General features: G+C 37.1%; 1 pseudogene; it reads right to left on the reverse strand.

Annotated features, from left to right (window-relative positions):
• Positions 1-10548: 10548 nt before the first annotated feature.
• LOC141496747 (large ribosomal subunit protein eL14-like) lies at positions 10549-17383 on the reverse strand (annotated as a pseudogene).
• Positions 17384-24486: the final 7103 nt, after the last annotated feature.

Below are 24486 nucleotides of genomic sequence, written 5' to 3' on the forward strand. Positions count from 1 at the left end.
CTTACTGCCTATCTCAGTCTTTAGGTACTCTAAAGAAATGCTGCTATTAACAACTTAACTTTTAAGTTTTTCTCTCTATCCAACCACCTCCTCAGGTCCACGTGGGGATTTCCCTTAGTCCCAGAGGATTGCTTAATCACTGGTACACATCTTTGCCCCTCATAGGTTATGACAGCTGGCACCAAAAGCACCTGAGCAGTCTTATCTCCCATTTCTTCCTCTACCCACATTCTCTGAACTCCAGCCAAATTGAACAATTCACTATCCTCTGAACATGTTCTGCCCTTGCCTCTAGCTCTCCCCTCTGCTTCCAGAGACTTCCCATTCCCACCTGAAATCCAACCTGTTCTCCAGTTCAATTGCTATCTCCTCTGTGTGAAGCCTATACTCAGCCTTCTAGGTGGAAATACTCTTTCTGTCCTTGACATTCTCTTAGAATTTTGAATATAGCTCTCAATGTTCTTAGCATGCTATTTTAGTTTCCATTTTAAGTATTTGTCTATGCCTCTCCTCTCCTTACATTCATGTGATACTTTCATTTTTCCAAATGTTTTTATCACAACAGCTCCATGAGGTAAGTAGTATAGAAGTAGTCTGCTGATCGCACTTAGCAAGTCAGGAACTGGAGGTCCAGAGAATGTAGAGCCTGGTCATTGTCACATAGTGAGGGTCAGAGTCAGGATGGCAAATCGCTTTCACTACAAGTCCAGAATTCTTTACACTGTATTACAAACTTTTATGGAATAACACAATGGAAAGTGAACCCAATGTGGAGTTGAGACCTGGATTTTAACCAAGATATTAACCAATTGTGTAACTTGGACAAGTTTCTGGTCCCCCTAGAGTTCTATGTCCTCATCTGTAGGAATATGGTATTGGCTTAGATGACCTCTAAGGTCCTTTCTTGAATCTAGGATGAATTGTCTTTTTTTTAATCTATTTTCCTTTTTGTATAATACATTATACCAAGTAGGTGCTTAACATTTGTAAAATTGAAATGGATTCTGACACTAAGAAGGTCCAACAGTGTCCTGTTGACTAGGAAATATGAGTAAATCCCAAATGTGTGGAAAAGAATCTAGCTGTAGAGATAAGTAACCATTCACAGAATGCTCAAAAGAAAAAGCATAAATGAGATACTGAGTGAAATAAAGAGAAAATGTAAATAAAAACAATATTAAAGAGAACTGAGTTCTAAGTAATTGTAGTAACTGATTTGAGTCCAAGAGAATAGATAAGGAAACATCAATCCCCTCTTCTTGGAAGATAGGTGGGGAAATACAGGGACAAAAATGTTGAATATATTATCAGATGTGGTATATATATACACATATCTAAAGATAAATACATTATATACCTGGGTTACATAAATAGATATGTGTATATATACTGCATCTGATGATATGTAACATATACATAAATTGCAATACATAGTTATGTGTTCACATTTACATGTTTATATATGTATATATATATATATATATACACACATATACGCTCATACAAATATTCCCATATATGCATATACATACATACATACACATCTAGGCTGGTCCGGGCATACCCAGTTATCCTAACATGTAGGCACCTTGAGTAACTTTTGGACCACGTCCAAATTGGCTAACATGGAGTTCTTTATATCTCCTACAATATGGTGGGGGTAACCTCCTTTGATTGGCTGCCTACATTAAGAATTGCAAGTCAATACTTTCCCTGCAACTCTTTTCCTCTACCCATTTTCTTGTATGCAATTTTTCCTTTTCCTTTATGCAGCTTTTACTGCTGTGTCCAAAGGGCAAGGATCCCAGTACAACTGGAGCATGGGTGCCAAGATCTGAACCTAGGAGAGGGAAAGGAGTTTCCCTCTTTTATCTCAGCTCAGTGATTGGGCCTACGGGTATTTGTTTTTGTTCTGTGTTGTTTGTCCTGTTTCAGGTTCCTGTGGTGATTCTCTAAGGTCTTCCTGAAACCCCAGGGGACTAAGAATTGGAGCCACCGAGACCTTAGAGCTAGGATTTTGAGCAAAGTTAGCCAGCCCACAGGAAAAATCTGTGAAGCCAGAATGTCTGGGAGTCAAGCCCAAGGAAAGTTTTAGCCTTGGATCTCCGATTTTGCTCTCTGGGAACCAAACTAAACTATGAACCTAATCCTTTCCTCTCCCCAGGGACTGACATAGTACAGTTTCAAAAACATGCCTTCTGGGGGATGGGGGATTAAGTTTGTCTATTTGTAGTTTTAGCTTTTGAAGTAAATATTTCTGTGTAAAAACTAATCTATTAGTGGCTAAGTGGAACTTGGATGTAAGGGACCAGTCCCCCTACACTTGAGGTAACAGGGTTTGTGGGGGCTGGAGCCATTCAAAGAACCTAACTCCCCTAAATCCCCAGAAAATCCAAAGGGAAGGGTAGAGTGTTAAAATCTAACCAGCTGACCTTTAGACCATGGGAAACCAAGGTGATTAGTTTTGTCAACTTGTATATTCTTTATGTTTAATTGTTCTTTGTTATAAGGGGTAATGCTTAATTCTAGAGAGTCAGGGAGGGGGTCAGAAATGACTATGATGTTTTAAAAAAAAAGGGGTTTCAATGAATTTTAGTTTTTAAAGAGTGCATCAGAAAATTCTCAAATTATACATATATATATACATATATATATATATATATTTAATATATATTTAAATAACTGGAAAGTAACACTACTGCAAAGACATTTGCTGGTCAAAAATTCCCCACACCTGGAAGGGCCCCACCCCTAGTTTCTTGATTTTGAAATCCTACAAGGCCCACTCAACTGGCACTTGATCTGATTCCCACCGTCAGAAACAGAAATGAGAATTGGAAGAGATCTCAGAAACACCCTCATTTTACAGATAAGGAAGTAGGCCCTGAGAGAGGAAGGGATTTGTCTAAACTTGCACAGGTTGTAATAAATAGAAAAGAAGGAACTTGAACCCAAATTTTCTGTCTCCAGATTCAGCCCTCGTTTTATTGCAATTTGTTGTTTTCTTAATCACAACTCATAATACTTTGCAGCTCTCTCATGCACTTGTTCTATTTTTAGATTAATCTATTTATAGCTCATATTTATGGTTTACAAAGTACCTCACTTCCATTTTTCATTTGGTCTCCACAAGGACACTATTAGGAAGGTGGTGCATCTGTTATTATCCTACCACAAGACACTCCATCTCTTAGCTCCAGGCATTTTCACTGGGTATTTGAAATAATCTCCCTTCTTGCCTCCTCCTCCTAGCTTCCTCTGCTTTCAAGTCTCACCTTAAGTTTCCAGATCCTTCTTTATGCCTTCCCTCTGAGAGTATGCCTATTTAATCATGTGTATCTAATTTGTACATAGTTATTTTCGTGTTTTCTCCCCACCTTAAGATTATGAGCTTCTTGAGAACAGGAAATATCTTCTGCCATTTCATTTTATTCTCAGTGTTTAGTAACTGCATATGGTAGGTGCTTAATAAGACTAGTTAACTGAAGAGGAAACTGAGGTTTACAGGTAAAATGACTCTCCTAGAGTCACATTGTTGAAGGAGAAATGTTACAGAAATATTTGTCTAGCATTTTCTGTAATATTAAGGAACTATTTTTGGAGGTATTTGGGGTTAAGTGACTTGCCCAGGGTCACACAGCTTTGAGTGTCTGAGGCTGGAATCAGTATGTTGAGTGACATGAGGCTCCTCATGACTCCAGGGTGGGAGCTCTATCCACTATGCCATTCAACTCCCACCATGGCTAGAGCACTGACGCTGGAGGATAGGAGTTTGACTCTGGCCTCAGGTACTTGAATCTTACTGGATGTGTGACACTGTGCAAGCCACTTAATAACCCTGACTATCTTGCATCCAGGGCCATCTCCAGTCATCCTGATCTGTATCTGGCCACTGGACCCAAATGGCTTTGGAGGAGAAAGTGAGGCTGGTGACTCAGCATAGACCCCTCACTCAAATCCAATTCATGTGCTTGTCATGGCATTACCTCCCTGATGTGGTCTTCTTCAAGAATGAAGGACAAAAACATTAAGGAACTATTATCTGTGCTTGTCTGGCATTTTCTGTGGGCCTTTGATTTCCTCCCCATTGTTCAGTTTAATCCTGTTCTCAAATGTAAATTAAGCAAACTTTCCCCCAACCCCTCCTTCAGGGAACCTTCCAGGGTATGTGGCTGATTCTAGTCATGTCCACTCCTTGACTACCCCCCACCCCATCTCTTCCCTGCACAGGAGATAGGCTAGGCTCCCTACAAAGAGTTCTGCCCAGCCTCTTCTCCATGCTGCATCTATGATGATCTAATCCCAGCTACCATTTTGTAATTATTTCCCTCCCCCCCCCTTCTTGACCATCTTGCTGTTCTTCTCAGCAGCTTGTAGCTTTTTTAAACTTACTAGCTTCTTAAAAACCCATTTTTCTTTACAATGTTAAAGAACTTACTGGTGAGCAATTTTAATAACTTGTGAACTTTTTTTTGTGGAAACCTCTGAACTTTTGCAGCATTGTGTGAATTAAAATTTAAGCCCTTTCTTACCCTCCCAAGTCAGAAAGGCTGATGATTTTGTCACCCATAAGGAACCCACATTGATCCTTAAGCCCCCTCTCCCAAAGCCAATTTCCCTGTCTTCATAATTGACCACTCAATGTGGGGCTGAAGGAGGCTTCACCTAGGCATCTGGCATCAACATAATAATACACAAGAGAGAATATATCCAAAAGCTTGATACACATATGTGGGAACACAGGCTATTCTAACGGACTGCCACCTGGACAGTCTCAGGAACTGGCATGCTGCCCTGAGAGATAAGGTGCGACAGAGTCCTTGGGAGCTGGTCATTTCACCCCACAGCCCAAGGGCACAAGACACAGCTTTGTTTTACCATCTCCCCCCTTAATGTACCCCCTTATCCTGTAATGTAAGACCCTGCATGTACACCCCTCTTGTTCACCCCCCATTACCTCATTCTCTTTGTTCTACCCTGGAAGACCTAACAGTATATATGTAGAAGCTAAGCAGTAATAAAATTGAGCTGGAGGCATAAGGCAGTGTTGGCTTGACTCCTTATTCTCAGCTCCCCTCCCAGAGGGAGGTCGTCACTGTGGTCCCCAAGGTGAAGCAAGCCACAACACACATACATATACTTACACACATAACTTTAGCTCACAAGTCCCTTTGGGATCACCAGCACTGTTTCTAATGATATCTAGAATTTGATGAACCTAGTCTCCTTGAGCATCCTCAGGTTCTGGGGCAGTGTAAGACAGGAGGAAAGAATTGTGGCAGTTCATATCACCCCTTGACTGGTGGTGATTATCCTTCAAAGACTTTTCAAAAGGTTCAAAAACCATTTAGTCACTAAAATCTGCCCCTTAACAACTCCTACCCTTTGCTCCTACTTCTACCTTCTGGGTCTAATCAAAACAAGTCTTATCTTTCTTGCATCCATTGAGCTTTCTCTGTTCAATTATCTTTTTCTGTAGGCTGCTCATTCCAATTATTTCTTCCTACCTATAGTTGGTTCCAATCAGCTTCTTATTTGGGGATTGATTGTTGGCAACTTTTAAAATGTATAGCATTTTTTTTCTAAATGAACTTCTTTAACAATTATAAAGTATTTAGTTACCTCCTCTTGTCTCCTGCTCTTCTTGACCAGGAAATGTTTAGTCCTGTCTAATATACAGATCCTGTCCTCTCTATAGCAAATATTGCCCAAAGGAGCTGTATTCTCCTCCTTTTCCTTTTTTGTTGATTCTTTCTTTCTCTGCCCTTTGACCTGTGAAATGCTTTACTTATCTATCCTAAGTTGCCATAGAATGCTGTTGGTTGTACACTCTAAGAAGGAGAGAAAAGTACACCAAAAAACATATCTGTACCCTAGGAAGTTACAGTTCTTAACAGTCATCAGTCTCAAATAACTAAATTCATTGCTTTTAGTTTGGCTTCATATCTTTGACCCACAGCCATCAGACCAAAATCGATAGGTGCATTTCCCCCCTCAGGGTTCTACTATTTCTGGCAAAGAAATTCTGGGGCAGCTAGGTGGCAGAGTGGATAGAGCACCAGCCCTGGAATCAGGAGGACCTGAGTTCAAATCTAGCCTCAGACACTATATTTCTCCATGTATAAAAACTGGGAAAGTCTTATACAATGGTTATAGATCTTTTTACTTGCATTTCCCACTTTTTCATGCTTGTTTTTGTGCTCACTGTTTTGAATTTGTTACTGGTATTTTAGATTACTGGTATATTAGGTTACAGATGAGGATGAGTTAATGAATGGGAGTTTTGACAGTGATGAGTTGTATGAATTTTATGATGAATAAAACTCTGGTTCAATAACTTTATGTAATATGTTTTTTTCCCCAAATTTTGGGTCCCAAAATTAAGGCAAATGGGGTTACGTGGCTTGCCCAAGGCCACACAGCTAGGTAATTTTTAAGTGTCTGAGGCTGGATTTGAACTCAGGTCCTCCCGACTTCAGGGCCGGTGCTTTATCCACTGTGCCACCTAGCTGCCCTGAACTAGCATTTTTTTGTAGATAAAAGTACATAATTTTGCATACTTCTATTTAAAAAGAAGAGAGAAATTCAACAATGTTTCAGGAGACTTGGACAGGCCCCCACATAATCCTGACAACCACTCCAGTAGAAATGCATTAAGGCAAAGACTCTCTTCTGATAGATAAATTTCCCTGTTATAGCTACAAACTGTAGCTTGGCAGACTTGTGTCAGTGAGATAACTACTTCCTGCCTGGCAAATGACCATTTGGAATGCAACCATGCTGTCAAAATATCTATATCTATATCTATATCTATATCTATATCTATATCTATATCTATATCTATATCTATATCTATATCTATATCTATATCCATATCCATATCCATATCCATATCCATATCCATATCCATATCCATATCTATATCTATATCTATATCTATCTATATCATCTATATCTATATCCATATCCATCGTCTATCGTCTATTGTTTATCATCTATCGTCTATGTCTATTGTCTATGTCTATGTCTATCTCTATATCTCTATCTATCTCTATCTCTATCTCTATCTCTATCTAATCTATACCTATACCTTTATCTCTATATAAAATTGATCATTTTCTGTTTTCCTTGATCTTTTTGGGATGTAGACATAGTAGTGTTATTTTTGGACCAAAGGGTATGCATAAAGGATTATAAAACTGCTTTTGTTTTCTTTGAGATCATGACTACTACCCCTATCTTTTCTCATTTCGACTGAGCAAAGCATACTAGATTATGCTCCAGTCCTTTATTTTGACTCTGCCCCTGTCTTTCTATTTCAAATTTGTCTCTTCTAAACAATATATTATTGGATTTTGGTTTTTAAACCATTCTATTTTCTGCTTCTGTTTTTATGTGTGAGCTCATGCTATTCACATTTATAGTTATCATTACTAATTGAATATTTTTCTTCATCCTTTTTTCTTCTGTTTATGCTTCTCACTTTTTCCTCCATCCCTCCTTAAAAATCTGTTTTGTTTCTGATATTACTTCCCTTAATCCTCTATCCCTCTTATTACCCTCCTATCCCCCTTCCTTACCCCCTTCCCTTTCTATTTCCCTATTGGGTAATATAGATTTCTATACCCAGCTGAGTGTGTTTAATATATATTCTTCTATCTTTGAATTAATTCCAGTGAGAGTGAGTTTTAGGCATTTTCTGCCTCACCCTCCCCTTCCATTTTCCCTTCTACTATAAAAACTATAAAAACTCTTTCTTGCACAACTCTGTTAAATGAGATACTTTTCCCAATTTTGTCTCTACCTTCCCCTTCTTTCACTGCATCCCTTTTTTTAATCCCTTTATTTTTTTAAATCATTCCAATACTATTGATTCACCCAGCCTTCTATGAGAACTCCTTCTAACTACACTTATAATGATAAAGTTCTTAAGAAATCTATATAGAGATATATAAGTATTTATCTATATCTGTATCTATGTAATCTTTCTCTATAGAAATTTAAATAATATAACTTTATTGAGAGTTTATGATTTCTCTTTCAAGTTTACCTTTTTTTATGCTTCTCTTGAATCTTGTGTTTGAATGCCAGATTTTCTATTCAACTCTTGTCTTTTCATTAGAAATATAGGAAAGTCCTCTACTTAATTAAATATCCTTTCTTACCCCTGTAGGATTATACTCAGTTTTGGTGGGTAGGTGACTTGGTTGTAATCCTAGCTCCTTTGCCTTCTAGAATACTATATGCTGCTCCATGATATCTGAATAATTTATTTTGAGTTTCTTGTCCTATTTTTCCCCTGGCCTGGAAGTTCTGAAATTTGGTTATAATATTCCTGGAAGTTTTCATTTTGGAATCTCTTTTAGGAGATGATGAATGAATTCTTTTAATTTCTATTTTACCCTATGAATCTAAGATATTGGGGTCATTTTCCTTTATGCTTTCTTATAATATATCTAGGCTCCCTTTTTTCATTATGGTTTTAAGATAGTCCAATAATTCTTAAATTATTTCTCTTTAATCTATTCTACAAGTCAGTTATTTTTCTCTGATGAAGTATTTCACATTTTCTTTTGTCTTATTCATTGTTTTAACTATGTTTTATTGTTACTTGATATCTCATGGAATCATTAACTTACACTTGCCCAATTCTAATTTTTAAGGAATTATTCTGTTCAGTGAGATTTTGTACCTATTTTTCCATTTGACCAATTCTACATTTTAAGGAATTTTTTCTTCAGGAAATTTTTGAGCCTCTTTTATATTAGGCCAATTCTATTTTAAGGGACAATTTTCAATACTTTTTTGTGCTTCTTTTACAAAACTGTTAATTCTCTTTTCATAATTTTATTGCATCACTTACATTTATTTCCCTGATTCTTTTTCTACAATTCTTATCTTTCTTTAACTAACTCTTCCAGGAATTCTTGTTGGGTTTGTGTCCTATTAACATTTTTCTTTGAGACTTTGCTTATAGCTGCTTTCGTCTTATTGTTGTCTTCTGAGTTTGTATCTTGGTCTGAGTAGACATGATCAAAGTTTGTTGTTGTTACTGTTGTTTGTTTGATCATTTTTTCAGTCTAATTTTTGACTCACTTCAAGGTGGAGAGGTACTTTTAGTTTTACTCACTTTGGGTGAAGAGGCACTGTCCCAAGCTTCAATCTTGTTTATGTGGCTATTTTCAGAGATAGGTCTTCATGTGTTTGGTGCTACCATGAGGAGATATCTGGGGGAGAGGTGGCATTTAGTCACTGTTCTCTTGCTCTGTGCTCTGGTCTTTACCCAGAAAGGGCCCTTGCTCTCCTGTAGCCACAGGTACTAGCACTAGTACTTTTCTTGGCCCTGGAACTATGACCAGATCACCTACTATACTGCAATCACAAACACTAGACCTCTACTCTGGAAGCACAACTCATTACTACTAATTGACAGACAGTAGAGTTGCCAGTCAGCACCAGTTGCACCCAGTGCCAGATGATGACCTGTAATCTCTTTCTGAGCAGTTATTTGACCCTGTACCATCTCTGGGCTGAGTTTTGGAAGCTGATGCCACTATTGCTGCTGATGTAGGTGCCTTCATGGCTCAGGACAGGTAATTGATGCAGTTCTCTGAGATGGTTCCCTCGCTGTTGTCACAGAGCTTTCCTGCCCACCTCCTATGTTATTTTATACTGGAAAAGTGTTTTATTGTGATCTTTTGTTGACTCTGCCACTCCAAATTTGACTTAAAATGCTTTTTTGTTTTTAAAGTTGTTTGGAGAGAAATAGTCAGAGAGTTCGATTGGCTTGTTGACTATACCCAACTATCTTGGGATTGTCTAAATACTTAATTTTTAACAGATTGGCCCCAGAGAGAAAAACTAGAAAACTTAAGAGGCAAATTAGACTTGATATAAGGGGGGGAAAAAACCTCCTAACAACAAAGTAGAATTGATTACCTTGAGAGTTCGTAGGTTTCCCTTTATTATAAAATTTAAAGTCCCTATGAAACGTGAGCTGTTGGTATTCTTTAGGAAGGAGCAGAGTTGGAGAATTTCCAAGCCCAAGTCAGAGTTCTTTTCATTTTGGACCAGAGAAAAGGTCATATAGGTGCAGTGTATTAGGAGGATCAGACTCAAAAGCATCAACCAGAAGATACAACAGAATTGGAGGGGGAAAAGGACTTGTCAGCAGCAACTGAGGAGACATTCGGGCCACTGCTTTTCTAACTGGCTCCGATATAGGCACAATAGACTTCAGCTGATGCTAACAGCCTCTCAGGAGGGCAGTTCACCCTAAGCATCCTGATAGCTTCTGTTTACCATGTAATGTCCCTTCAATGGCTCCTAGGGGCAGCTGGCCAGGTGGTGGCTTGGTTCCCCTGTAATAAAAACACAGGTGTTACAGGCATCATCTTTAATGTCCTTGCCAATGAAGGGGGGCATTGAGTTGCCCTTCTCTGCTTAGAAACAGACCCTTAGTCCTCTGAACTTTGCTCTGGGGGGCCATGGGCCAACCTCCCTACCCTTCATGCTTTGCTCACACTCCATCCACCACTCCCAGAATACTCATTTAACTACAGCATTTAGGGTAATTAAACCCTGTAAGGCGGCTGGCCAGGTGACATGGGCCAGCTGATCTTTCATTTCATTGTTTAAGGCCTGGCATTCATGCCCTGAAGCACGTGACTGGGCCAGCTGAATGGCAACACCAGGTGTTGAAATTCTATTATTGAGCCTGGTGGCCCAGTACTGACACTGAAGCACCATCATCTCTGTGACTGGTCATCTTTCCTCTTCTGGGGAGGAGCACCAAGTGTTTTAGACTGGGTAGTTTGATGGCTGACTAGGAGAAGGACTAAGAAGAAGCATGATTTTAGGGAGTTAGAGCCAGAAGGGGAAACAGAAAGCTTAAGTTCTGACCATCTGAGGTGTCAGTGAGGTGATATACATAGAAGCCAAAGACTAAGAGAGCTGAGATCCAAGGATGCAGAGAAAGGTAGGACCTCTGGAAAACTCTAAGTAGCGTAGATGATGCCCTCAAGAATTCTAGAGTATTAGAGAGGAGAGAGATCTTAGCAATCATAGGATTTAGAGCTGAAAGGGACCTTAAAAGTCATTCAATCCAGTCTTTAATCCCCTCAATTTGACAGAACAAGAAATTGAGTATCATAATGATTAAACAACCCATCCAATATAGCATAGGTATTAAGTAGAAGACCCCAGTTTTGAATTCTGGTCTATTCCTTTTTTCCCAATGAGCCTTAATTTTATAGAGATGAGCACTGAGGTCCCCAGTGAGGGGGGTTTTATCATAGGACACAATATCCAGAAAGAGCTAGAGTCCTAATTGTATCTCAAGTCTTTTGACCCCAAACCCATTTTCTACATTCCCTTTCCAGATGTTCCTTAGAGTCAGAATTTTATGTACTGACTCTAGGGATATTAGGTTATTTTTGGCTTGTTGGCATTTCAGGAGCCACTATCTGTCATGTTGTGGAATATCTTGGAAGGTCTTCGGTGAGGATGATTTGGTGTCTCCCAGAACCATTTGCACTCATAATCATTTTATACTATGCAGGGAAGGGCAGAGTTGTGTTTTTTTTATACCATTCAGTAAAGTAGAGTCAAGCTGAAGATGTATCAATATCAAAGGCCCCATTCCTCTGCCAGTATGTTTTCTGTGGTGATGGTGACTACTGGTCACCACCAGCATCAGTAGCTTTGACCTTTTTGCTTCATTCTTGTTGATCCCTACGTGGATGGAGTTCTTGGGTGCTAATGATAAAGGACAATCAATAATAGAACATGAGGAAAAGAATCCTCTGGAATGAAAAGGTCTTGGTCCAAGTCATGATCTGAGAGATAAATAGTGGATTGTGAAAGGTAAACTTCGTAGGACAAGCAGATCCATAGGGCTAGGGAAGAAGTAAGAGTAATTGCAAAAAGTCAAATGATAATCAATGTTAGGTTAGGGGAAAAGATACAAAGGCAACAGTTCACAGAATGTCAAGGTGCTCATAGGATGATAGATTTAGAGTTATAAGTTACTTAATCCAGCACCCTCATTTTACAGATGAGGGAACTGAAGCCCAGAGGCCTTAAGAGACCTAACAAATGCTCATCAAAGCCAATAGTATTCATTGAGAACCTACTATGGATCAGACTCTGTCCTGATTGCTGAGTATACAAAGAAAACCCTCAAGTCATGTAGTCTAACCCCACCAATTTACAGATGAGGAAAATGAGACCTGGGTAAGTTAAGTGATTTGCCTAAGGTAACATAGTAACAGATGAAGCAGAATTTGAACACATATCATCTAACTCCAGAGTCAGAACTTATACAATATCCTACTATCTCCCAGGCCTCTCTGACTTTAGATTCAATGTTCTTTCCAGCTCAATACTAGAGTGGCAAGTCTCATCTAAGATCTCTACCTCAGACAATTTTTTTATGACACTGTGCTATGTTAAACTCATTGTAGGCTCAGATAAATTTAAACCTTAATAACCTTTGCCTTCTTTCTATTCTGTCAAGGAAAACAAGAATTCTCAATCAATTGTTTCCATTTTATGAAGCTACCTTAATGAAAGTTGAGGAATCTTCAGAATATGTAATGAAAGGCTGAACATTCCCATATGTATATATCAAGATTAAGAATGGGGGAGGAGGGAGTAGAAGCATCCTAAGGGACATGTGCCAACTATTGGCATGCATATTAATATTCATCTCTGCTTCACCTGGAACTTCACTGTGATGAGCCTTGATCATAGACATACATTGTCTGACAGAACCTTGACCTAGAGAACTTGTCCCCTGCAGACATACAGACAGACATAGATATAGACACTGCACATCATATCCTAGTGCCCATATTCAACTGTATGGAAATCACACATAATACCAGAAGGGTATCCCAAGATTTCCATGGTTAACCAGAATTCCCTAGGTCCATGCTGTCTTAACAGAGGTACATCAACTGCATGGTCAAGGCAAATCATTGGACTCCCAGAATTACTTGGGCAAACAAAGAATGTGTTTTTGCACTGCATCCTTTCCACCAATTTTTTTTAAATTTTATTTATTTAAGGCAATGGGGTTAAGTGACTTGCCCAAGGTCACTCAGCTAGTCAATTATTAAGTAACTGAGGCTGAATTTGAATTCAGTCCTCCTGACTTCAGGGTCGGTGTCCTATCCACTGTGCCACCTAGCTGCCCCTCCACCAATTTCAATGTAATTTTTTTATGGTAACTTGACTCTCACCAACACTTCTAGTCTGATTCTCATATTCAAGATTTTTTTTATGGTTTCTTGCTTCTCACCAACCCTCCTGCTCTGATTCTCATACCCAAGATTCCCTTTCTGTAACTACAAACAATTAATTCCAGCCAATAGCCCTGTCTTGAACTAGATAATGCTCTAATTCTTTTCCTATATCTCACCATCCCTTGCAGCTAACGTCCTATATTTATCCTTCCCTTCTGGACTAAACTAAATTTCTTTGTTCTTTGTTCTTCTGCAATTTAATTTCCAGGCTTATCATTGAACTGAAAAAAGTCTCTACAAAGAAACCAACTAAATAGCTAGGGAGAGAGGAGTCTATGTATGGTCTTAGTCTCCTAGAGCTTTATCTGATTACAGCTCTGGTATACTTAAAGTTTAAGCTAGATCCAGTTTTAACTAGAGCTGTTTGTGAATACATTCAGCTAGTTTGCTGATGCAGCATCACTAGCATTCCACTTTTCTCATTCTGAATAGACTTTCTTGGTTAATTTTAGAAACCACTTCCCTCTCTTTTTTACATCTGATCCATGCTCCTTGACCTTACTTCCCCACTAGCAACTTGATGCCTGCCACAGGATAGCCTTTGTCTGAAAACCCTATGTGAACTCGGATCCCCAAAGGCTATGGACCCTTAATTGGAGAGTGAATCCATGGTTCATCTTCACTATACTCAACATGTTCGCTTTGAGATGGTAGGAGTAAGAAAGCCCACATGCTACTCTCCTTCTTAATGATTCCTGTATACTTTGGGCTGCACTGGTTGGATCATTCTAATCTGTTCCATTCCAAACTCTATTCCAAATTAGCAGGACACCAATTATTTGTTAATTTTCAAATCTATCAGTCTTTTCTCACTCTTTTTTTTCTTGATCTCTGCAACATTTAATACCGTTAACCATCTTCTGCCCCTGGATGGTCTCTCCTCTCTGAGTTTTTGTGACACTTTTTTCTCTTAGTTCTCCTAACCATCTGACCATCCCTTTTCATTCTACTTTGCTGTGAGTGTACCCCAAGTACAAGTGTGCAGAAAATAGCTCATACTAGTTCTAGCAAGAGCAGATTTTAAAATTTTCAGTGGAAATTATTTAACCTAGAAAATTAACAAATCCTACAGATCAGGATTTGATTTGTTTTGTTGATTGTCTGGATTTAATAAAATGATGGAGAAAATGTTTATAATGCTATATTTCTCCATTGCTTCAAGACCTTATCCAACTGTACCTAACTTATTTTTTCTACTCAGTCTCAAGCAATAACATTTAACATATTCTATATTGCAGCTCAAATGTGGCACTCACTCCTCCCTTCCGCTATGACCTCTTCTATTTCTGTAACATTTCTTAAGCTGAATGAAATACTCTCTATTGTTTCCATCTGTTAAAATTCTGTGCCTTTAAGACACAACTCAAATGCTACTTCTTCTTCTAAAAAGTTTTTTACCTGTATCTATCTCCTACCCCCCAAACACCCACTCTCACCCTTTACTCACATTTACACATTATTCTTTACACCTAGATGCTTGAGACTTCCAGGGAGGAGTCAAGATGGTGGTGTGAAGCTAACATGTTCCAGAACCCTTTCCCAACCAAAGATAAATGAAACTTCTACTCTGACATTCACACTATAGATCCCACCAAGAAAAAGAGAAGATTCAAAGAAGTTTTCAACTGTAGACATCGTGGAGGTTCTTCTGTGAAAGTCTTCCTCTTTGGGGGAAAAGTGGAAGTAAAGTCCAGGAGGCAGGAGAGAGGGGAAAGCCAGTGGGAGACATTTAGCCACAGTGCAAGCCAGGTCCCAACAGCTTAATAATAACAGATGTCACAGCAGCTAGATAGCAAGCCAGCAGGGAGGATCCTAATACTAAACAAAATCTGAACCCCGGGTAAAAGACAGGACTGGGTCAGGAACAATCCTCTGTTAAGTCAGAACCTGGATATAAAGGAGAAAAAAAAACAACCTCTGCAAAGGAAAAGCCTGGACTGCATAAGCAATATCTTGGACAACAATGAGCCAAGGATCAGACCCCAGCTCCAGCAAAATAAAAGCTTGGATCTATACTCCATATACCCCAGAGAAGAATTAAAATAGCAAAGATGAACAAAAAGCTAAAAGAGTGCCCACTATAGAAAAGTACTTTACAGACAAAGATGACAGCAATACATTGTCAGAAGAAGAAAGTAGTGAAAAATCACTCAGAGGGGAAGTATCAAAACAGTCTATAAATTGGACTCAAATACAAAAGCTCATCAAAGGAATTAAAAAGAATTTAAAAAAACAAAGAAGAGAGGAAAAAGAAAAATGGAAAAAAGAAATGAAAGTCATGGAGAAAAACTGTGAAAAATTGGGCAAAGAAATCAACTCCATTAAAAGGAAAAATAACCAACTGGAAAATGAAACACAGAACCTAATTGAAGAAAATAAAATCTTGAAAATTAGAACTGAACATTTGAAAAGCAATGAATCCATAAGACTACAAGATTACATAAAACAAAATAAAAAGTCTGAAAAAATTGGAGAAAATGTAAAGTACCTTCTAGGGAAAACAAAAGACCTAGAAAATAGATCCAGAGAGACAATCTATGAATCACTGAACTACCAGAAAGCTTGGACCAACAAAAGAACATCATGTAGGAAATTATAAGGGAAAATGCCCAAATGTACTAGAACAAGATAGCAATATAACCATTGAAAGAATCCCCTCTAGAAAGAGACCCCAAGATAAAAATGTCAAGGGCTGTAAATAGCCAAATTCCAGAACCCTCAAATAAAGGAGAGAGTTTTGTAAACAGCAAAAAGAAAATGATTCAAATATAAAGGGAACACAATCAGACTATCACAGGACCTATCAGCCTCAACACTGAAGGATCAGAAGAACTGGAATAACATATTCTGAAGAGCTAAGGACCTGGGATTACAACCAAGAATATACTACCCTGGAAAATTCAGCATATACTGTCAAGGAAAAAGATGGATCTTCAATAAAATAGAGAGCTTCCAGAATTTCCTGACACAAAGACAAGAAGTGAATAGAGAATTCAATATCCAAATACAAAATTAAAAAGAGTTGCATAAAAAAGGTAAATGAAAACGGGACTGAAAAAACAAAACTTTTAAAAACATGTTGGTCGACTATCAAATTATATACAACCCTAAAAGGGAAGATATAATACTTTTAATTCTTTAGAACTTTACTTCTCTAAGATAATTCAAGGCTAGAATATAATTGAAGAGAAAGAACCTAAAGGATATGGGTATGATTTGGTCTTGTCTGTCAATTGAAGAGGTCCAAGATGACATAACTATGGTTGAGCCAAAAAGCTCTGGAAAAAAAAGCAGGGGTGTTAATTTTAATTTAAATGTCTCATTATATTTTGACTCACTTTAATTACAAGATGCTAAGCACCTTGTCTAATGAAAGCAACATAAATTGAAAGGATCTGAGACAGTATCTCTATTACTTACAATCATTTGCAAAGTTCTTAGGTGAGACCTCCAGAGTCTCCCAGTACTTAGAGATCTTCAAGATTCTTTGTGTGTGTGTGTGTGTGTGTGTGTGTGTGTGTGTGTGAGCAGGTGCCTTCTGGGCAGGTCCCTTCTTGGCCTGGGCCTTCTGGTTAGGTGCTTTAGGGTCCTTCTGCCCCTTCTGGCCTAGAGCTGCCTTCTAGCCCTCCATCTTCTTTGCTGAGATCTTCTTGGCAGAGACCTTAGAGGCAAGTGCCTTCTGGGCAGCTCCCTTCTTGGGAGAGTCCTTCTGGGTGGAGGCCTTCTGAAGCTTCTTCACCTCATGCTTGATAATTCAATTTCTCATTTTCTTGACCTTCATGACTTTGTAACTGTCAAAATCTGTCATCCATCTTAGCTTTCCTTTCTCTGGCTTCAATCTTCTTGACCCATCTTGTATTGATCTTTTCTTTCTTCCAAGCAGGCCAGACATACTTCTGCCTAGCACTGTGTGGGAACTTGAGAATGAAGTTTATAAGTTGCATACATTTACGCCACTGCACGGGTCATTGGCCAAAGTCCTGTTTTGATCAACCATATCAACAATAGCTATCAGCTTGCCTGCATGAGGCCCAAAGGCCCACTTGGCCAATTTCCACAAAGTGCTTGCATACCATCTTGGCCATGCCAAGTGAGAAGGGCCTGAGAGAACTGAGCATGTACAGAACTCCAATCTTCAAGATTCTTACAGTTAATTAGATCAGCATCCAGGTGCTTCACTTAGCAAGGGGTTAAGTACCCTGGTGGAGGTGGGGGGGAGATAAAACTGGGAGACATGATAGGCCTTACTTCACTTAATAAGGTGTTAAATATCTTGGGTGGGGAGGGCAGGAGGTAAAGAGTGAAAGAAGAAAGACCTGGGGGAGGGGCACAAATAGTTCAAGAAGTGATATGGCTTTGGATGATTTTTAGGTTTTTTTATTTTGTTTTTTTTTTAGTTTTTACAAGGCAATGGGGTTAAGCAGCTTGCCCAAGGCCACACAGTGAGGTAATTATGGAGTGTCTGAGTTCGGATTTGAACTCAGGTACTCCTGACTCCAGGGCCAATGCTCTATACACTGTGCCACCTAGCTGCCCCCATGATATTTTGGCTTTTGAAGAGGAATGTATGTACTTGAAAGATGCTTGAAAAAGGAGATAAGGTAAAAAGTGATTGTAATTATAATTTGATGCAATTTGAGTCAATGCTGCTTATCAAGCAATCAAGTAAACAATCTGTGATATTTTGATAACAATAGGAGTTTATCAAGCAATCAAATAATCAAACTGATTGATGATACCTGATTAATAATATTAGAGCAATAAATAACACCAATGGAAGAGGCACAAAGATTTATAATTTTAGAGGGAAAGGAGGGAGAATATAAATGCTGAATAAATTTTAATCACTAGATTTAGCCCAGTGAGGGAATAAAATACATTCTAACTTGGATTTAAAAATCTAACTTAATCTACAGGGAAGGGGGAGACTGGGAAAGGGAAAAATAAGGGAATATGGGACTGATAAAGGGAAAGGGAAGGTATAAGTGAAAATAAACTGAAAGCTAAATTTTTAAAAGAAAAGTCAAAGGGGAAAGATAGTAAAATTTTTGGTGAGGAATGGGAGAAAGATAGCATGGAGGGTAATACAGAATTAGTCATCTTAATGGCAAATGTGAATGGGATGTACTGTCCCATAAAACAGAAGCAGATTAAAAACCAGAATCCTACAATATACTCTTTACAAGAAACACATTTGAAGCAGAGGGATTACACACAGGTAAAAGGTTGGAACAAAATATATTTATTATGCTTCACCTGGAAGAATTTACATGAACTGATGCTGAGTGAGATGAGCAGAACCAGAAAAACATTGGACACCCTAACAGTAAACATAGGTTGATGATCAACCTTGAAGGACTTGCTCATTCCATCAGTGTAACAATCAGGAACAATTTTGGGCTATCTGCAATGGAGAATACCATCTGTATCCAGAGAAAGAATTGTGGAGTTTAAACAAAGACCAAAGACTATTACTTTTAACTTAGGAAAAAAAAAAACCTGTTATCTTATTATGTAATTTTGCTTTCTCTTATACTTTATTTTTCTTCCTTAAGGATATGATTTCTCTCTGGTGGCTAGGTGGCGCAGTGGATAGAGCACTGGCCCTGGAGTCAGGAGTACTTGAATTCAAATCTGGCCTCAGACACTTAATAATTACTTAGCTGTGTAGCCTTGGACAAGTCACTTAACCCATTGCCTTGCAAAAAAAAAACTAGAAAAAAAGGATATGTTTTCTCTCTCATCACATTCAACTGAGATCAATGTATACCATGGAAACAATGCAAAGACTAACAGACTACCTTCTGTGGGAGTAGGGGGAGGGAAGCAAGATTAGGGGAAAGATTGTAAAACTCAAATAAAAACTTTCTAAAAAATATATTATGCTTCAGCAGGAGTAAAAAAATCTGGGGTAGTGATTCTAATCTCAGACAAAGTAAAAGCAAAAATCAATCTCATTAAAAGGGATAAGGAAGGAACTTCTTAAAAGGCATCATTGGTAATGAAGCTATATCATTACTAAACATGTGTGCACCTAGTGGCATAGCATCCAGATTCCTAGAGGAAAAACTGAGTGAATTACAAGGAGAAATAGATAGCAAAACTTAAATAATGGGAGACCTCAATCTCCCTATCTCAGAACTAGATAAATCTAACAACAAAATAAACAGGAAGGAAGTTAAGAGGGTGAATGAAATCTTAGAAACCTTAGCTAAGAAAAACTTAGAGCTCTGGAGAAAACTTAATGGGGATAGAAAAGAATATACCTTTTTCTCGGCAGTACATGGCACCTTCACCAAAATTGACCGTGCACTAGGGCACAAAAACCTTAAAATTAAATGAAATAAGGCAGAAGTAACAAATACACACTTCTCAGACCATGATGCAATAAAAATTACATGTAATAAGGGGTCAGGGGAAGATAAACTAAGAACTAATTGGAAGTTAAATAGCTTTATCTTAAAATAATGAGTGGATCAAACAGCAAATAATTGAAATACTCAATAATTATATCCAAGAAAATGATAATAATGACACATTATATCAAAATTTGTGGGATGCAGCCAAGGGTGTTTTGAAGGGAAACTTTATATATCTCTAAATGCCTATATAAATAAAATAGAGAAAGAGGAGATCAATGAATTGGGTATGTAATTAAAAATCTAGAAAAAGAACAAATTAAACATCCCCAATTAAATACCAAATTATAAATTCTGAAAATCAAGGGAGAGATTAATAAAATGGAGTACAAGAAAACCATCAATATCATAAATAAAATTAGGTTTTTTTCATTGTTTTTTGAATTTTATAATTTTCTTCCAATCTTGCTTTCTTCCCCCCACCCCCTACAGAAGGCAGTCTGATAGTCTACATTGTTTCCATGCTATACATTGATCAAAGTTGAATGTGTTGAGAGAGAAATCATATCTTTAAGGAAAAAATAAGATATAAAAGATAGCAAAATTACATAATAAAAAACCTTTTTTAAAAAAAATAAATGTAAAGGTAATAGTCTTTAGTCTTTGTTTAAATCCCCCAATTCCTTCTTTGGATGCAGATGGTATTCAACTAAGAGTTGATTTAGACATAAAAAGTGATACCATAGATAAATTAATAGACCAAAAAATTATCAATCTGATCTATGGAAAAGGGATAAATTTATGACCAAACAAGAATCAGAGCATGTTATAAACTACAAAATGAATGATTTTGACTATATTAAATTAAAAAAAAAGTTTTGCACTAATACAATCAATGTTGTCAAGATTAGAGAAAAGCAGAAAGATGGGAAAAATCTTCACAACCAGGACTTCTGATAAAGATCTCATTTTTAAAATATACAGAGAATTGCATCAAATTTATAAGACCACAAGTCATTCCCCAATTGATAAATGGTCAAAAAATATGAACAGACAGGTTTCAAATTAAGAAATTAAAACTATATATATTCAAACAAAAAAATGCTCCAAATCACTATTGATTAGAGAAATGTGGATTAAAACAACGAGATAACATTTTACTCTTGTTAGATTAGCCCAGATGACAAAAGGAAAGATGATCAATGTTGGAGAGATTGTAGGAGGATTGGGACATTGATGCATTGCTGGTGGAGTTGTGAATGGATACAACTTTTCTGGAGAGCTATATAGAACCATGCCCAAAGATCAATAAAACTGTTCATACCCTTTGACCCAATAATTCCAATTCTAGGATTATATCCAGAAGAAACTGTAAAAAATGGGAAATGTCCTACATGTTGTAAAGTATTCATAGCAGCTCTTTTTGTAGTCACAAAGATTTGGAAATTGAGGGGATGCCCATCAATTGGGGATTGTTTGAAAGAGTTATGATACATGAATAAGATAGAATATTATTGTTTGATGAGAAACCATAAATGGTCAGACTTTAGAGAAGCATGGAATGACTTGTGAGATCTGATGCTGAGTGAAGTGAATAGAGCCAAGAGAACAATGTAGACATCAACAACATTATGAGATGAACAACCTTGATGGAAACAACTCCTCTTGACAGTCCAGAGAGCTAGGACAACTGAATTTGACTGATTATGGACTATATTATTCCCAACCAAAGCAAGAAAAGCAAAACAAAACAAAACACACAGAAAAAAACCCCAGCCTTTCCGAATCTGATGAACACTTTATAAAAATTATCTCTTATGTATTCCTTTTCCTTAATCCTAATTTCTCATGCCAAAAATTATTAATTTGTAAATGGCTAACCTGATTATTCCCTGATGGGAGGAGGGGGGTGGGAAGGGAGGGTGGAAGGAAATTTTGTAACTTGGAAATAAGCATGTACAAATGGATGAAAAAAATTTAAAAAAGACCTAGATGCTCTTCATCTATCCATCAATTTAAAGCCCAACTCAAATGTCACCTCCAGCAGTAAGCCTTACCTGATCTGCTGGTGTTTATATTATAACCTCAGACCTCTCAAACCTTTATTTTGTAACTCTCTCGTGTACTAACTTATATGAGCATGACTTTAGCTATCTTTGTTGTTAATACTAGACTACACATACCATGAGATAAGGGATCATGGCTTATTTCTTCCCTAGCATCTAATACAGGTTATTTAAACATAGTAGGTGCCTAGTCAATTTTTGTTGAATGGTTTTGAAATTATAAGTCACTACAGGTGGAGCCTCAAAAGAAACATAGATATCTGGCATGTGATCATATGGCTTATACCCTCTATTGTCTATTAAGTTTAGATATTCAAAAAATAAATCTTTATTTGCTTCTCACTTTTTCTTCTCTATTGTCTTTATATATTTTTCCATTTAAAACATTTTCTCCAAAGACTATGTTAATTGTATCTCATAGGTATCGAGTCCTTGTTCACATTCTTCCTTGGCCTTTAGGTCCTTTGTAATTTAAAAAATAAGGATAAACTAATGAATCTTTGATTTTCTTTTTTTTTTAAATTTATATTCTTTTTTTCTTTTTGCAAGGCAATGGGTTAAGTGACTTGAGCAAGATCACACAGCTAGATAATTATTAGGTGTCTGAGGACAGATTTGAACTCAGGTCCTCCTGACTCCAGGGCTGGTGCTCTATCCACTAGCTGCCCAGAATCTTTGAATTTCCATGATTTTTCTTCTTTCCTCCTCACTGTCTTTCTACCTTCCTCCACATCTCTGAATCTAGAGCTATGTTTCAATTATTCTCCAGTTTTTCAGTCCATTCTAAATTAAAAGTTACTATGACTCTCTGTTAACTCAAAATATTCATAAGAAGGTTTATCTACAACACAATAGGGTGTCAATGATAGATAGATGTCTATCAATCTATCACAAACACCATATATATATATATATATATATATATATATGGTGTTGGTGATATATATATATGATATATATTTATATGTATATACATATATATATATATATATATATATATGTATATGTACAAGATCGAAATACACCACATGAACAACAGTACAGTGATCCAGAGTCTGGGAAGAGGTGAGGTGACTATCTATTTGCTCCCCATGTAGGAAATTTGATAGGGGCTTGGAACTAGGGGCAGAAACTCCTTGGGAGTAGATACCACTATATTTGTTGTAGCTATTGTTCTAACATGTAGTTAGCCCCTTTCACATAGCAGGACATTGATAAATGTTTGTTGGATTATATGATTATAAATATGAAGAAAGAGGGAAGGGACTATAGAAATCATCTTACTGCAACCTCCTCATTTTATAGATGAAGAACCTAGAGGCCATAAAAATGAGAGGATTTGCCTCAGGTTACACAGTTTGGAATGGATTGGAAACTTGTTCAATCTTTCCCTCTTCTGTTTATCCTTCCTATACTGCCTAAGAAGATTAACCTTTTTTATTATGAATTTAATTACTATCAGCAAATGTGAATTTTCTTTTCTTTTTTAAATATCCCAGCTCTTTTTTTCTTATTTAATATTCTATTTCCCCCACATTTAAAAACAATTTTAACCTTCCTTTTTTTCCTTAAATTTTAAACTCTTATTTTCTTTTTCCTTTATCTGTCCTCTCCTATTTCCCTTTTTAAATCAACTTTGCCTCCTATACTCTGATATATGGGAGGCAGAACATCAGGCTTGCTTTAATTTGAAATTTTCTAAATATTAGTGAAATTGTTCATTCCCCCCCATCTCTATTTGGAGCTCAGATCTCTTCCTAATACAACTGACTATTCCTAACCTTTAATCATTTTCAACTGGGAAATAATTCGTAGTCTTAGAAATTTAAATCAGTTACTCATATATCTTAGAAAGGAGACCTTGATCAGAGAAACTTGCTTTTTCACAGTTGAATATTCCTTTGTTTGTGCAAAATATTTACATTTTATATAATCAAAATTGTCTATGATCCTCAATGTGAAAGGAATGAATTCATTCATGAAATGGGAAAGGGTAGAAGAAAGCATGTAGTAGAAAGAATCTAACAGTATGCTGTTTATAAGAAAAAAATACTTGAAACATGATATTAAATTATATGATACTAAAATTAACTGATATTAAAATAAATGATATTAAAATAAGGGGCCTACCTCAAAAAAATTAGATTTAGCAATCATGATCTCAGATAAGATGATAGCAAAAAGAAACTTGATTATAAATGATAACCAGAGAAATTCCATTGTGCTAAAAGGTATCCTGAACTATGAATTAATTTCATTTCTTAGATTATATGAACCAAATGGTATAGCATCTAAATACTTAAAGGAAAAGCTAAATTTACATAAAGAAATAGACAGTAAATTAAAACAGTGAAAGACTTCAATGTTTTCTTTTTAGAATTAGAAAAATCTAACAAAATAATAAGAAAGAAGCTATACATCTGAATAGGATTTTAGAAAAGCTAAATATTACACATTTCTGGAAATTGTGGAATGAAAATAGAAAGGAATATTCATGTTTCTTTTTTTTTTAGATTTTTTTTTTTTGCAAGGCAAACGGGGTTAAGTGGCTTGCCCAAGGCCAGACAGCTAGGCAATTATTAGGTGTCTGAGACCAGATTTGAACCCAGGTACTCCTGACTCCAAGGCCAGTGCTTTATCCACTGTGCCACCTAGCCACCCCAAAGAAATGGATTTTTTTTTTTAGGTTTTTGCAAGGAAAATGTGATTAAGTGGCTTGCCCAAGGCCACACAGCTAGGTAATTATCAAGTGTC

The sequence above is a fragment of the Macrotis lagotis genome, chromosome 1, assembly GCF_037893015.1.
Source record: "Macrotis lagotis isolate mMagLag1 chromosome 1, bilby.v1.9.chrom.fasta, whole genome shotgun sequence".
Taxonomy (NCBI): Eukaryota; Metazoa; Chordata; class Mammalia; order Peramelemorphia; family Peramelidae; genus Macrotis; species Macrotis lagotis.